This window comes from Sus scrofa, chromosome 5 (assembly GCF_054392235.1).
Source record: "Sus scrofa isolate SSC_HxYL_T2T_F1_AM1 chromosome 5, Sscrofa_HxYL_maternal_Yorkshire_Landrace_v2.0, whole genome shotgun sequence".
NCBI classification, from domain to species: Eukaryota; Metazoa; Chordata; class Mammalia; order Artiodactyla; family Suidae; genus Sus; species Sus scrofa.
The window spans coordinates 7,467,021-7,481,199 of record NC_139387.1 but is presented as its reverse complement, the minus strand read 5'-3'; positions in this window follow the sequence as shown (position 1 = coordinate 7,481,199).

Sequence of the window (14,179 nt, the reverse complement as noted above, 5' to 3'; positions counted from 1 at the left end):
TGTGGCCAAAAAAAAGAGAGAAATAGCTGAATGTAATAATGAGTGAAGAGAACCAGGCCTCGCTTCTGGGGGTTCTCCCTGCCGCTTGTTCACAGAGAGCAGCTTCATCTGTGGCCGGAAAACCCTGGTTGCCGATGCCTCTTCGGGTGCGTGAGAGGGGCTATCTCCTAGTCCTGACCCCAAAATTCCCAACTGTGTCAGGGGCCCATCCCTGGACTGACTGGTAGATTCCCATGGAAAATAGTGATGGCCTTGAGAAGCTCAGCCTTGGGCTGGAGGGGTACAGTTCCCAGAGCAGAGGAAGTGGTGGGCAGACTAAACGGGAGGTGTCTAGGAAGTCTTTCTTAGGTTGAGCCCAAACTGTCCCCTTGTAACAGATCCTGTTATTCTGTTGTCTCGTGAAACTGGTGAACCTTCCCTGAGATCTTGGTGGAATTCCTGGCTGAATGAATGCCTGCTGTGTGCTATCCGGGGACACAGCTGAGTTAGATGAAGCTTTTCCCCTCAAACACCTCACAGTCTAGTCAGAGACTTTTTTGGCCATACCCATGGCACATGGAAGTTCATGGGCCGGGAATGGAACCTGCGCCACAGCAGCGACCTAGGCTGCTGCAGTGACAACACCCACTGTGCCACAAGAGAACCCAAGACTTTCTTTTTTTCTCTTTTCAGCCACACCTGCGGCATGTGGAGGTTCCCAGGCTGGGGACTGAATCGGAGCTGCAGCTGCCGGAACCCACATCCTCTTGGATGCTTAATGGGTTGAGCCACAATAGGAAATCCCTGAGGCTTCCTTAAAATGAACGACTGGTGGAAGCTAATCCTGGAGAGCTTGGCAGGGCCCAGACTTGAACTTCGTCTGGAAGGTGCCCGCTCTCCCTTAGAGTCCTCTCACAGCTCCTACTCTTAAGTCCACCCCTGAAGAGTCTTCTCAGGGTTCTGCTCTGTCTGGTAGACCTCAGCCTCATAGTCGCTACAGTGTGCGGGACCCCGAGGCGGGCTGACTGTGTTCGTCTCTTCCCAAATCGTCCCCCCTTTCGTTCCCTCATGCGGGTGCCTTGAACTTGGCTGGAGTGGTTATATGTACATCACAGAAGTTGAGAAAGCCCACAGTTCAGCATTTCTTTTCTCTGGAGAGCCTGTTATCAGTCACTTGCCCGCACACCCTTGCACAGTGACTATCGTTAGGCAAACGGCATCCAGATGTGTCCTCTCTCTCTCCCTGGCTGTGTCTCTCAGACACGTCGGTCTCAGCCTGTCAAAAATGACCCACCTGGAGTTCCCGTCTTGGCTCAGTGGTTAGCGAATCCGACTAGGAACCGTGAGGTTGCGGGTTCAATCCCTGGCCTTGCTCAGTGGGTTAAGGATCCCACATTGCTGTGGCTGTGATGAAGTCCGATTCCACCTCTAGACTGTGCCCTTAAAAAAAGAGAAAAGAAAAAGGGGGAGTTCCCAATATGGCTCAGTGGAAGCGAATCTGACTAGTATCCATGAGGACACAGGCTCGATCCCAGGCCTCGCTCAGTGGGTTAAGGATCCAGCATTGCCATGAGCTGTGGTGTAGGTCACAGATGAGGCTCAGATCTGGTGTTGCTGTGGCTGTGGTGTAGGCCGGAAGGTGTAGCTCCGCTTCCACCCCTAGCCTGGGAACTTCATATGCCTCGGGTACGGCCCCACCCCCCTCAAAAAAAGACTGACCTGTCATTTTCTCAAAATATACCTCCCCCCCGGATGACCGAGCCTGATTAATGGCACTGAAACTCATCCAATTCCTGAAGCCACAGCATTCAAAAGTCATTTTATCTATTATTTATTTCGGCTGCATACAAAGCATGTGGAAGTTCCTGAGCCAGGGATTGAACCAGATCCACATCTGTGATCTGTGCCACAGCTACAGCAATGCAGGACCCTTAACCCACTGTGCTGGGTCGGGAATCAAACCAGCAACACCACAGAGACAAGCCAGATCATTAACACACTGTGCCACAATGGGAACTCCAACACCAGATCTTTGACCCACTGCAACCAAGCCAGGGATTGAACCTATGCCTCTTCAGCAACAGGAGCTGCTGCAATCAGATTCTTAACCTACTGTGCTCGGGAAGGAACTCCCCAAAAGTCATTTTACATATTCTCCTCTCCTTCGCCTCTATATCTAAGCGGTCATTAAATTCTATTCATTCTACTGTTGTGCTCTCAGTACAAACTATCTGCTCTTCTCCACTCCCACTGCCACTGACCAAGCCCAGGCCCTCTTTGACTGGCCATGTTGTCATTAGTCTCCTTGCTACAACCTGAAGTGGGTCTTTTTTTTTTTTTTTCATACCCATGACAGGAATCGAACCTGCATCACAGCTGTAACCAGAGCCACAGCAGTGACAATGCTGTCTCCTTAACCCACTGAGCCACAAGGGAACTCCCTGAAAGAGTCTTCAGTTTGGTCTGATGCCCCCTCCACTAGCAGAGAAATCCCCACTTTGGTGGACGCAGAGTTCATTTCCCATCGTAGACTCTGAGCATACGGAATCCTCGCTCCCTGACTCGCAGAGGGACCAGGTAGGTTACATAATCTCCATCAGACACACTCAAGCTGCCATCTCTTACAGCTGCGGGCAGCAGCACTGCAGCACCCAAGGCCCAGTGCAAATGGCAAAATGGGTGACAACATCCGGTGCTTAATAGCCTCAATGGCCAACACCTTCCCAGACTAGTTTTGTGGCATCCTTTTGGCTGCGGTCCCAGTTGCTGCCCATTTTCTGGGCCGGACTCACCAGCACTGCCAGTGCTGCTGCTATGAGGTCTGCTACATATCCACTCTCTTGTTACATATGTGCTGCTACATATCGGCTCTGCTGTTACATGTGTGCGGCTATGTATCCGCTCTGCTAACAGCCACTGTGCTACAACAGTCGGCCAGCTCCTTGGTTCTCAGTTCTTGCCATTGTCCCTTTGAGTCCCAGCCAGGTGGGCCACACCTTTTCCTCATTTATTCTCGACATTCCTAGAAAGCCCATCATTTTACGATAACCTCGGCTAACATTTTCCACTCATTTCCTCAGCCTGGAGAACACTCTTCTGCGTCCTTGGCCTGGCTTTTCTCTCCTTTGTTTTTGTTCCGTATTTGATCCGGTTCTTTTCAAAGAGCTCACGGCAGAGCCGATTCCCTGTGTAGTGACAGTCTGTTCTTTAGATGCCCTTTATTTCCTTCCTATCTGGACCGAGTTTCAACCTGCTGTTGGGACACCTCTGGGGGACCTCTTGCCCCAGCGGAGCCCGCTGCCCCGCCCTCTTAACTGGGCCTTCACCCCACGGCGTACAGAGCCTCACAGGCCTGCAACTTTGCAACACATTCTTATCTCGTTCCAGCCTGGCACGAGCTCCTCTGAGCCAGCCCAGGGCTGAATTTGCTGAAACCTCTGTCCCTCCAAGACCATCTCCTGCCCAATCCAGCCAAGCTCGCGGCTCCCTTGCCTCAGTGGTGAGCTACCTGTGAGGCTGGTTCTCTCCCAGCCACCTCTAAGCAGAGGCTGGCATCTGCCTCCCATTACAGCCCCTGATGTCAGAGCGTCCTCTTGTCTCTGAAACTTCTGCAATCACCCCCAAAGCAAGGCCACATTTCTAGCTAAACCCAGGATCTGATGAGGGCTGACACAGCGTGGTCTCTTTCACCAAAGAGTCCCCTTTCTTTGGCTCTAGTCAGAGCAACCTCAGAGTAGCAATTTTTCAAACCAATGGTGTCTGCACTTTGCCTTCAGAGACGTGAAACTATCCATTACACGAAAGCAGACCCCATCAGCCTATACTTATCGGTGAATTAAACTATTTTCAGATGCCTTGATAATTAAATATTCTATTTCCTGCCAAACAAACTCTTCTTCCTGTAACTGATAGCCTCTCTCTTATTTAAAGACACTAACATCCAGTCAGACTAAAAACCTTAGCATCACCTTTAATGCCCCTTGACGCTCAGCCCCGATATCCATGGGGTTACCATGTTTTAGCTGTTATACTTCAATTTTCCATCACTCAAATCCACCCTCCCCCTACTCTACCTCCCCGATTTAGGCCTCTGTCATCATCTGAATTGTTGAGATGGGTTCAGCACTCCCCTCACCAGCAAGATTTAGGAGCCCTAACAATAGAAAAGGATCATAAAAGAATAATCCAGAAGACTCAGTTCTGTAGTGTCTAAAGGTTCTGCCCCCTCAACAACAACTCACATTCCCCAACTCTTTTGAGCTATATTCTCAAGACTCTGCAGAAGGGTGGGTTTCCCAATGTTGTGCAATGGAATCGGCAGCTTCTCCAAAGCGCTGGGATGCAGGTTCGATCCCTGGCCCAGCACAGTGGGTTAAGAATCCAGGGTGCCACTTGGATCTATCTCTGGCCCAAGCAGCCAAAAAAGAAAAGAAAAAAAAAAAAGTACAATTGCCTCAAAGGTACAAACTTAGAGAAATGCTCGAACACCAATCACATGGAATTATGATTATATGATAGTATTTCAATAGGGAGGAATAGATTCTTTAATTGTGACAATGTAAGACACACAGGAGAAGCATTTATTATATGATGCCAAAAGGAAATAGGATTATCATGGACATTGTGATTGCAACATAGGAGAAATATGCAATATACTTCATTAAAAATTTTAAAAATAGGAACTCCCTGGTGGCTCAGTGTGTTAGGGATCTGGCATTGTTCCTGCTATGGCCCAGGTTACTACTGTGGCATAGGTTCAATTCCAGGCCCAAAAACTTCCACATGCTACAGGTACAGCCATACACAAATGAGATTTGTGTGAAAATGAGATTGCAATTATCAGATTAAATGGTGGGTCATTTGTAACCATGTTTCATTTATTCTTGCTTTGTTTTCGCTTGCATTTAAAATAAGGATGGGAGTTCCCTTCTGGCTCAGCCATAAGGAACCAATTAGGATCGCGAGGATGTGGGTTTGATCCCTGGCCTCGCTCAGTGGATTAAGGATCTGGCATTGCCGTGAGCTGTAGTGTAGTTCGTAGATGGTGGCTCAGATCCTGTGTTGCTGTGGTTGTGGTGTAGGCCGGAGATTACAGCTCCAATTCTACCCCTAACCTGGGGATTCCGTATGCGGCAGGTGTGGCCCTAAAAAGCAAAAATAAAATAAAATGAGATAAAATAAAATAAAATAAGGAAAAAAGGGAGTTCCCTGGTGGCCTAGTGGTTGAAGGATCTGGCATTGTCACTGCTATGGTTCGGGTCACTGCTGTGTGCAGATTCAGTCCTTGGCCTGGGAATTTCTGTATCCCATGGACCCTGCCAAAAAAAATGTAATAATAAAATAAAATAAGGAAGACAGGAATCCCCTCCTTAAGATGCTAAATTGTCTTCAGACTCTGGTAAGGCTCCCCCCGAGATCAGTGACTCAGCCTGTTGAAGGATTATCCTCACAATTTACTGCTTCCCCAGTGCTCTCATAGACTCAGTCTCATCTGCTCTTCCTAGCTGCTTCTTCCATCAGATCTTTGCTTTTTTTTTTTTTTTTTTTGTCTTTTGTCTTTTTGTTGTTGTTGTTGTTGTTGCTATTTCTTGGGCCGCTCCCGCGGCATATGGAGGTTCCCAGGCTAGGGGTTGAATCGGAGCTGTAGCCACCGGCCTACGCCAGAGCCACAGCAACGCGGGATCCGAGCTGCGTCTGCAACCTACACCACAGCTCACGGCAACGCCGGATCGTTAACCCACTGAGCAAGGGCAGGGACCGAACCTGCAACCTTATGGTTCCTAGTTGGATTCATTAACCACTGTGCCACGACGGGAACTCCCAGATCTTTGCTTTTAAACAAAGTCAGTGGCTGGGCTCCTGGGCTCCACTCCCATCCCGGATTACCTTGGAGACATCTGAGGCTGTATTTACCTCCTTGTGTCACACTGTCCACCTCACTGTTCCTTATCTCCAGTGTAAAGATACTGTAAAGGTGGCAGATGCTGTAAGGCTCTGGAGCCTTCTCTCCCAGCTTCGCCCGAGTTCCCAGCACCGCTGCTGCTGCCATTACATCTTACTTCGTTATATCCTCATCCTCCTGAGTACACAGCTTTGTCTGCGTATTTCCATCCTCCTCAGATCTCTCCCTCCGGTCTTCTTGATCCCCAGGATCTTCCCATGGCGAGGGGCTCAAATGAGGTTAGGTTAAAATCCTGGCTTTGCTCCCAATACATGAGGTGACTCTGACAACGATTCTGAGCCTGGGGTCCTTATCTTTAAAATAGGCATAAGGATAAAAATGGTATACCTAGGGATACTATGAAAAGTGAGAAGTAGAGTAAATTAGATTACCTGCTGAAATTAACGGCAAAGAGATCAGAGCTAGGATTACAGAGGGGCAGACAGAAACAGTGAATCCCAGGCAGTCAAGATTGGGCTATAATGAGATTGAGAGCATTAATATACCCAAATAAAGTGTACAGTTGACCTCTAAATGGGATTAATCTTGGACACCTAAAACTGGAGACTCCCTGGGGCAAAAGTAGGCAGTGCCCGCCCCTGCTCTCTGCAGAGGGAGCAGCCTCAGCCAATAGACTTAGACCAATAACAGCCCATTACTGCAAAGCTAACCTCAGTTTGGAGATCTTAGTCTGATAACTTTAAATATTTGCATCATCTAACTAACTTTTTTTGCTTTGTTTTGTCTTTTTGGTTTTGTTTTTTGTTTTCTTTTTTGAGGCCGCACCTGCGGCATATGGACATTCCCAGGCTGGGGGTCAAATCGGAGTTGCAGCTGCTGGCCTACACCACAGGCGAGGCAACACCGGATCCTTAACCCACTGAGTGAGGCCAGGGATCAAACCTGCATCCTCATGGGTACTGGTCAGATTTGTTTACACTGGGCCACAATGGGGACTTCTATTCAAGATCTTTACAGGTTTTTTTTTTTTAATTACTTAATGAATTTATTGCATTCATAGTTGTACAATTCTTTTTTTTTTTTTTTTTGCTTTTTCTTTTTTTATGTATAGTTGTACAATTCTGTTTTTTTTTTTTTTTTTTGTCTTTTCTAGGGCCACACCCATGGCATATGGAGGTTCCCAGGCTAGGGGTCTAACCAGAGCTGTAGCCACTGGCCTATGCCACAGCCACAGCAGCTCTGGATCTGAGCCAGAGCCACAGCAATGCTGGATCCGAGCCATGTCTGCGACCTACACCTCAGCTCACGGCATCGTCAGGTCCTCAACCCACTGAGTGAAGCCGGGGATCGAACCTGCAACCTTATGTTTCCTCGTCAGATTCATTAACCACTGAGCCATGATGGGAACTCCAAGTTGTACAATTCTTTACAGGTTTATAAAATTGCGTTGTTTGGTGATCGGTTCTAGGAGTTCTTTATATAAACTAGATATTAGATGCTTATGAGTTATACGATTTGCAAAATCTTGTTCCCATTCTGTGGATTTTTGCTCTCTTTTGGTAATGTCCCTTAATGTGCAAAATTTTTTTAAATTTTGATAAAGTCTAATTTACTGTTTTAAAAAATATTGTTGCCTATACTTTTGGTGTCATATTTAAGAAATCATTCTCAAATCTAAGGTCACAAATGTTTGCTCCTATAGTTTAAGCGCTTCAATCTAATTCTTTGAGCAATGTTGAGTTAATAACTGTATATGGTATAAGGAGGCACAACTGCATTTTTGTGGATATCGGGTTTTCCTAACACCATTTGTTAAAGAGCCTGTCCTTTCCCCATTGAATAGTCTTGGCACCCTTGTCAAACAATTTTGTGTGTGTGTCTTTTTAGGGCCACACCGACCTGCACCATATGGAAGTTCCCAGGCTAGGGGTCAAATCGGAGCTGCAGCTGCTGGCCCGTGCCACAGCCACAGCCACAGCCTCGCCAGATCTGAGCTGCATTGGCAACCTACACCACAGCTTGTGGCACTGCTGGATCCCTCATCCCATGGATACTAGTCGGGTTCTTAACCCACTGAGTCACAACAGGAACTCCAAAAAAAACTTTTGATCTTACGTGTGAAGATTTCTTTCTGGGCTCTCTATTCTGATCTGTTGGTCTACACATCTGTCTTTATAGCACTCCCATACTGCTTTGTTTGTTAAAAGAGCATATTATCTTCCCTGCAAGTTGTCATGAGAATGAGCATAAGGTAAGTGAAGTGCCTGGCACAGGGCTTGGCACATAGCAGGTGCTTACGAATGGCAGCTATTTTCAGGGGAAGGCTGGTTAGGTGCCTGCAGGCTGGAAGGACCAGAGACCCACTCAGGTTCCCTCAGAGCCACGGGCAGTTTGGTCTAATGTGAAAACATCCCCATCGGCACGATCGGCCTGGGGAGACGGGACTGTCTCCACTGGCCCTCATCTGGCTGCCCCTGAGCAAGTGTCCAAAGCTTCGCAGCATCTGAAGTAGACCTTCCGTTTCTGGTCCTGTCCTCTAGTGCGACTGTCTAAATTCAGATTCCCCCGAAGCTGACCCAGAGATGAGGACCTGATAGCTGATTTTGAGGTGATTCCCGGAAGCACAGCACCGGAAAGGGAAAGTGAGACAGAAGGTGAAAGGGAGAAGGAAGAGGGGAAACCTCTGCGGGTGGCCGGGAGGAGGAACCGAGCAAGCACAGGGCAGCACCGTGCCCCCGGGGGATGCGTCTACTGGCTCCCAACCGCCCTGGAGGCTTTAAATCTCTGGCCTTTCTGGGCGGCCTGGTACAAAGGGCCGGGCAAGTCGCCACAGCTCCAGAAAAACCCCTTAGGCGGAGAAGCAGGGCGCCAGGGGCACCAGAGGTGAAAGTGCACACGAACAGCAATCTCCTGCACCTTCAGGTAAACCAAGAAGGATGAGGGCGCTGGGGAGCAGGGCACCAGCAGTGTCTCTGTCCTTTGGCTACTTCGTGACTCCTCTGGGCTCACAGCTGGTTCTGCCTGACTTCTACATTTGGCTTTGGTCTCTGTGTATCCCCAGGTTTCTGTGTCGCTCTACTGACCAAGTCTCTGCAGTGGTCTTGCATTTAAGGTATCCTCCAGAGAAGCTTGGCTGGTGGGTCAAGTCACCACCTTGACTGAGTCGGGGCCTTCACACAAGACCAGCTCATCAGGTGCTGGCCTTCAAAGCTGACCGCCTTTGCCACAGGCCCGGATCTTCTCTTGGTCCCCATTTGGGAGCTCCAAGGAATAAAACAGAACAACTTGCTCACAAGAACCTTGTCTGAATCTTTCTTCAGTCCCAGGTCCCCCCAGATTGCTTGTCAATAGGAGGACAATTGTCCCCCTTTACGAATGAGGAAATTGGGGCTCAGAGTAATAAGGGGGTTGCCTAAGGGCACACAGCGTGTCAAAGGCGAGCTTGGACTTGCACGCACTCTCAATCTGTTCACCTCTTACAGAGGGAACAAAATCTCAAAGTGTTGAGTGTTATGAGAATCTTCTTATTTGGTGGATTATCTCACAATGGAGAGGGATCTGCCCAGGAATCCTCAGACTTTCAAAACTTGGTTCCTGGATGGCAGAGCACAAGTTGGGGATTAGTACTAAACCCTCAATAAATAAGGCCGTACAAGCATGCCAAACAAAACTGTGTCGGATCAAATGCTACTTTTTTTTTTCCTGGCTGCACCTACAGCATGTGAAATTCCTGGGCCAGGGATCGAAATTGCACCACAGCAGCAACCCAAACCGCTGCAGTGACAATGTCAGATCCTTAACCCATTGCACCACAAGGAAACTCCCAAACACTACTTTTAATGAAGTTCTAGTTGCAGTGAGTGGTAATAGACATCAAAGGTACAGAAAAATTTCGCTGGCTGCTCTAGGTGGGTGGAAGAGGATGAAGAGGGTAATTTCTGATACATTTCTGCTTCTGCCATCTTGAGATAATGCCCCAAATTAGAAGAGTGTCTGGAGGCTGGGCAACCAAGTGACCAATGTTTTCAGAATTGCTGTTACTCAGCCTCAATGCTCAGCAATACCTGGTTCTTCTTCCTTGGTGTGATGGCTTGAGCCTCTTCCTCCCTCATGAGACTTCTTCCTGCAGCTCATCTCTCCACACAGCCAGGTTTCTTGAAAGGACTGTCTGCATTCATGGTCCCACTTTGCCACCATCCCTCCCAGCAGTCTGCCGTTTCTTACCCACCTCTCCACTGCAACTGCCCACCCAGGTCACCAGGAACTCCCAAATAACAAACCAACTTGTCATTCTCAGTCCTTCTCTGTAGGAATCCAGACCTGCACTTGGTGAAACTCTCCACTCAAGTTGTCGGCCTCATCTCTTTTCAGTGGTCACCATGCATTTTATAGTATGATGGGGCAGATTCAAGTTTCATGGGTCCTAAAGCCTACATATTTGGGAGGAAACTCTCTATGAAAAATGGTACAGGAATTCCCTGGTGGCCTAGTGGTTAAGGATCTAGCATTGTCACTGCCGTGATTTGGGTCACTGCTGTGGCCTGGGTTCCACTCCTGTCCCAGGAACTTCCACATGCCATGGGCATGGCCAAAAAAATGATACAAGTTACATTGAGAAATTAGTAGCTCCCCTCCTGCACATTTGAAGGAGCTGTGCAAGTGAGAGGCCCCAAAGCTTAAGCTTCCTTAACCTCACAGCTAATCCTCTGTGAGAAGAGACAAGGGAGTTTATGCAAGCATCCTCTACCAGTGGTCAGGATGGATTCGCCACTTCACCAGGACTGCAAAAGAACATCCATGCAACCCTCTCATGAACCCATGTATTTCTCCAGGACAGAAAGAAAGAACAAGAATCTCCAAGTTCTAGGTCATGGGGTCTTGTCATTTCTATTTGATGATGTCCTGCCAAACGCCCTCCAAATAAGTGTTGCTAAATCCGCTCCAACTGGCAGTTGTGTGGGATTGTCTCACATCCTTCCCAGGACTGGATCTTTTTTGGGTGTTTTTCCCAAACTGATGGGAAAAATAAGAAAGCACTTCAATGTTATTTTTTATTTTAATTTTTAATTAAAGTATAGTTGATTTACAGTGTTCTGTCAATTTCCATTGTATAGCGAAGTGACCCAGTCATATATATATATACACACACATATCTAAAAATATATATATATGCATTTTTTCTCATATTATCTTCCATCATGTTCTATCACAAGTGATTGAATATAGTTCCCTGTGCTGTACAGTGGGACCTCATTGCTTATCTACTAACCTCAAAATTCCAAATGTTATTTTAATGTACCTATTAATTTATAGGGCTATTGTAACCAAGTACCAGAAATGCTGTAGCTTTAAAAAAAAAAAACCCAGAAATTTATTGTTTCATAGTTATGAAGGCTAGAAATCTGAAATCAAGGGGTCTGCAGGCCATACAGCCTCTGAAACCCGTAGGGGACAATGCTTTCTGGCTTCTTCCTAACTCCTGGTGGGGGTTGTCAATGTTTGGTGTATCACTCTGGTTCTCTTTCCTCACTTGGCATTCTCCATGTGTCTCTGTTGTCACAAGGCCTTCTTCTTACAAGGAGGACACTAGTCATGTTGGATTAGGGGCCTACCCCCCCTCTAGTATAACCTCATCTTAATTAAGTATGTCTGCAACAAGCTTATTTCCAAGTAAGTTCACATTTTGAAGCCTGGGGGTTAGGACATCAACATACTTGGGGCAGGTGAGGGGGGAGGGTAGACACAATTCAGCCCATAACTTTTATCTTTTTGTTTTATTTTATTGCTTTTTAGGGCCGCACCCATGGCATATGGAGGTTCCCTGGCTAGGGGTCAAATCGGAGCTGCAGCTGCCAGCCAACGCCACAGTCACAGCAACCTGGGATCTGAGCCGCATCTGTGACCTACACCACAGCTCACAGCAATACCAGATCCTTAACCCACTGATCAAGGCCAGGGATGGAACCCACATCCTCATGGATCCTGGTTGGGTTTGTTGGCCATGAAGGGAACTCCGGGCTTCTGGTTTTCAAAATGAGCTATTGAAGCCCATATCAGATAAAATGGCCTTCTTTAGTTTCTTTGTTTATTCCACAAATACTTACTGAGACTCTGCTTTGATCTGGGAACAGTTTGAAGCTGAAGATGCAGCTGTGGAAAAGGTGAAGTTTTGCCATCGCCTCCAAGAACCTGTTCCAGGGGAGAGTCATCAAATGGACAAATAAGCAGAGTTCCCTGGTGGCTCAGTAGGTTAAGGATTCAGCATGGTCACTGCCACAGCGAGGGTTCGATCCCTAGTCCAGGAATTTACACATGCCAAGGGCACAGCCAAAAAAAAAAGGACAAATAAGCATGGTATTGATTGACATTAAGTATATTGATGCAAAGATGTAGATGAAGAAAACCAAAGCAGATTTCCTATGGTGGCTCGGTAGGTTAAGAACCCAACATAGTCTCCATGAGGATGTGGGTTCGATCCCTGGCCTCACTCAGTGGATTAAGGATCCCTAAACTGTGGCATAGGCCGCAGGCGTAGATCCTATTCTACGGCTAGCCTGAGAACGTCTATACACCACAGGTTCAGCCGTCAAAAGGAAGGAAGGAAAGAAGAAAAGGAAACCAAAGCGGAGTGAGGGCAGGTGGAGGGGGGACTATTTGGGGCAGGACCCTCAGGGAGGGCCTCGCAGAGAAGGGCCTTTGGAGCCGAGCGCTGAAGGTGAGGAGCGAGCTTTCCAGGCACAGGCTGGAGCCGGGGACAGACCTGGGTGTCTGAGCAAGGAGGCCAGCGTGGCTGGGGCGGCGCCAGCAAGGGTGAGCCCCGTGGGAAGTAAAGGCCGAGAGCAGCCAGATCTGGCAGGACTACAGTCGTGGACTGGGGAGTCTATTCCAAGGGTTCTGGGAAGCCAAAAGAGGGGAGTCACCTGCTCTGATATATGTTTTGGAAGACGGCCTCTCTCTGATCCATGAAAATACACTGTAGGGGGGCAGATGTGGCAGCTGTCGGGGAACCAGGACAACAGTGGGGAATGCCGAGAGCGGTGCTGGGTGCTGGGTGGATTTTGAAACGAGTGCTTTTGACACTTGGTGAAGGGTTGGAGAGAGGGACGTAAAGCAAATAGAGGGTCCTAGGGTGACTTCCAGGCTTGTGTCCTAAGGCACCGGGTGAACAGTAGTGCCGTTTACTAAGGAAGAGAGGCTCTGTGGATTCACCCTTCCGTGTTGAAAGGTCTTTTAAACACCTGAGTGGAGGCGTCCAGCAGACAATTATGTGTGCACGCCAGGAGCTCTGCAAAAAGGCTGGAGGTGGAGTTCCCGTCATGGCTCAGTGGTTAACAAATCCGACTAAGAACTATGAGGTTGTGGGTTTGATCCCTGGCCTCGCTCAGCGGGTTAAGGATCTGGCGTTGCCGTGAGCTGTGGTGTGGGTTGCAGATGCAGCTCAGATCCTGTGTTGCTGTGGCTGTGGCATAGGCTGGTGGGTACGGCTCCAATTAGACTCCTAGCCTGGGAACATCCATATGCCGTGAGTGTGGCCCTATAAAAGCCAAAAACAAACAAACAAAAAAACCCAAAGAGGCTGGAGGTGAAGATATAATTGGGGGTTCATTGGCAGAGTTCCCAGCACGGGGTTAGGTCAGATCACCTATGGAGTGAGCGTCAATAGAGAAGAGAAGGGGCCCCAGGAGCACACAGAGGACAGGAGCCGTCAGGCTCCACGCGGCCCCAAGTCCACGTCTCCCAGGCCACCCACGTTACCTGGATCCCCAGCCTCACACACTTGCTAATCTGCCAAGTGCTCCCACCGTGCTGTGGGACCTGCAGCCTGCCGTCCTCGAGATCGTCTCTATCTGCCGCCTCTTCTCTGCTAACCTGACTCTCCCCTGAGGACACTGCTTCCTCTCAGCCCTGAAATGGAGACAGTGTTTTCTTCCAAACTCCCTGTACCAAAGGGCTGGAGGCGGGATGGGGCTTCTCCACGCTACTCACTGCCTCTCCTAGCCACCGTCCCTCTCTCCTTCCTCAGACCCTTTTGCACAGGCCCTTGGGTGATGTCCCTGCTTGCAGGTCACCTGCCTTCCTCCCAGGGGCTGCACCTTGTCCCCAGGGCTCACTCTCTCTCCTCCTCTCCTCCTTCCTGCCTTCCATTTTATGAATCCTACATCCATGTAGACAATCCGTCCAACCCCTGGGCACTCAGTTCCCTGACTCCCATGCTGCCAAGGATGTGTTCTTGGGCTACTTGCTGCCCTTGTTATGCCCTGGACCTTGTCCCTTGCGAGAACAACAGCACCTCTGGAC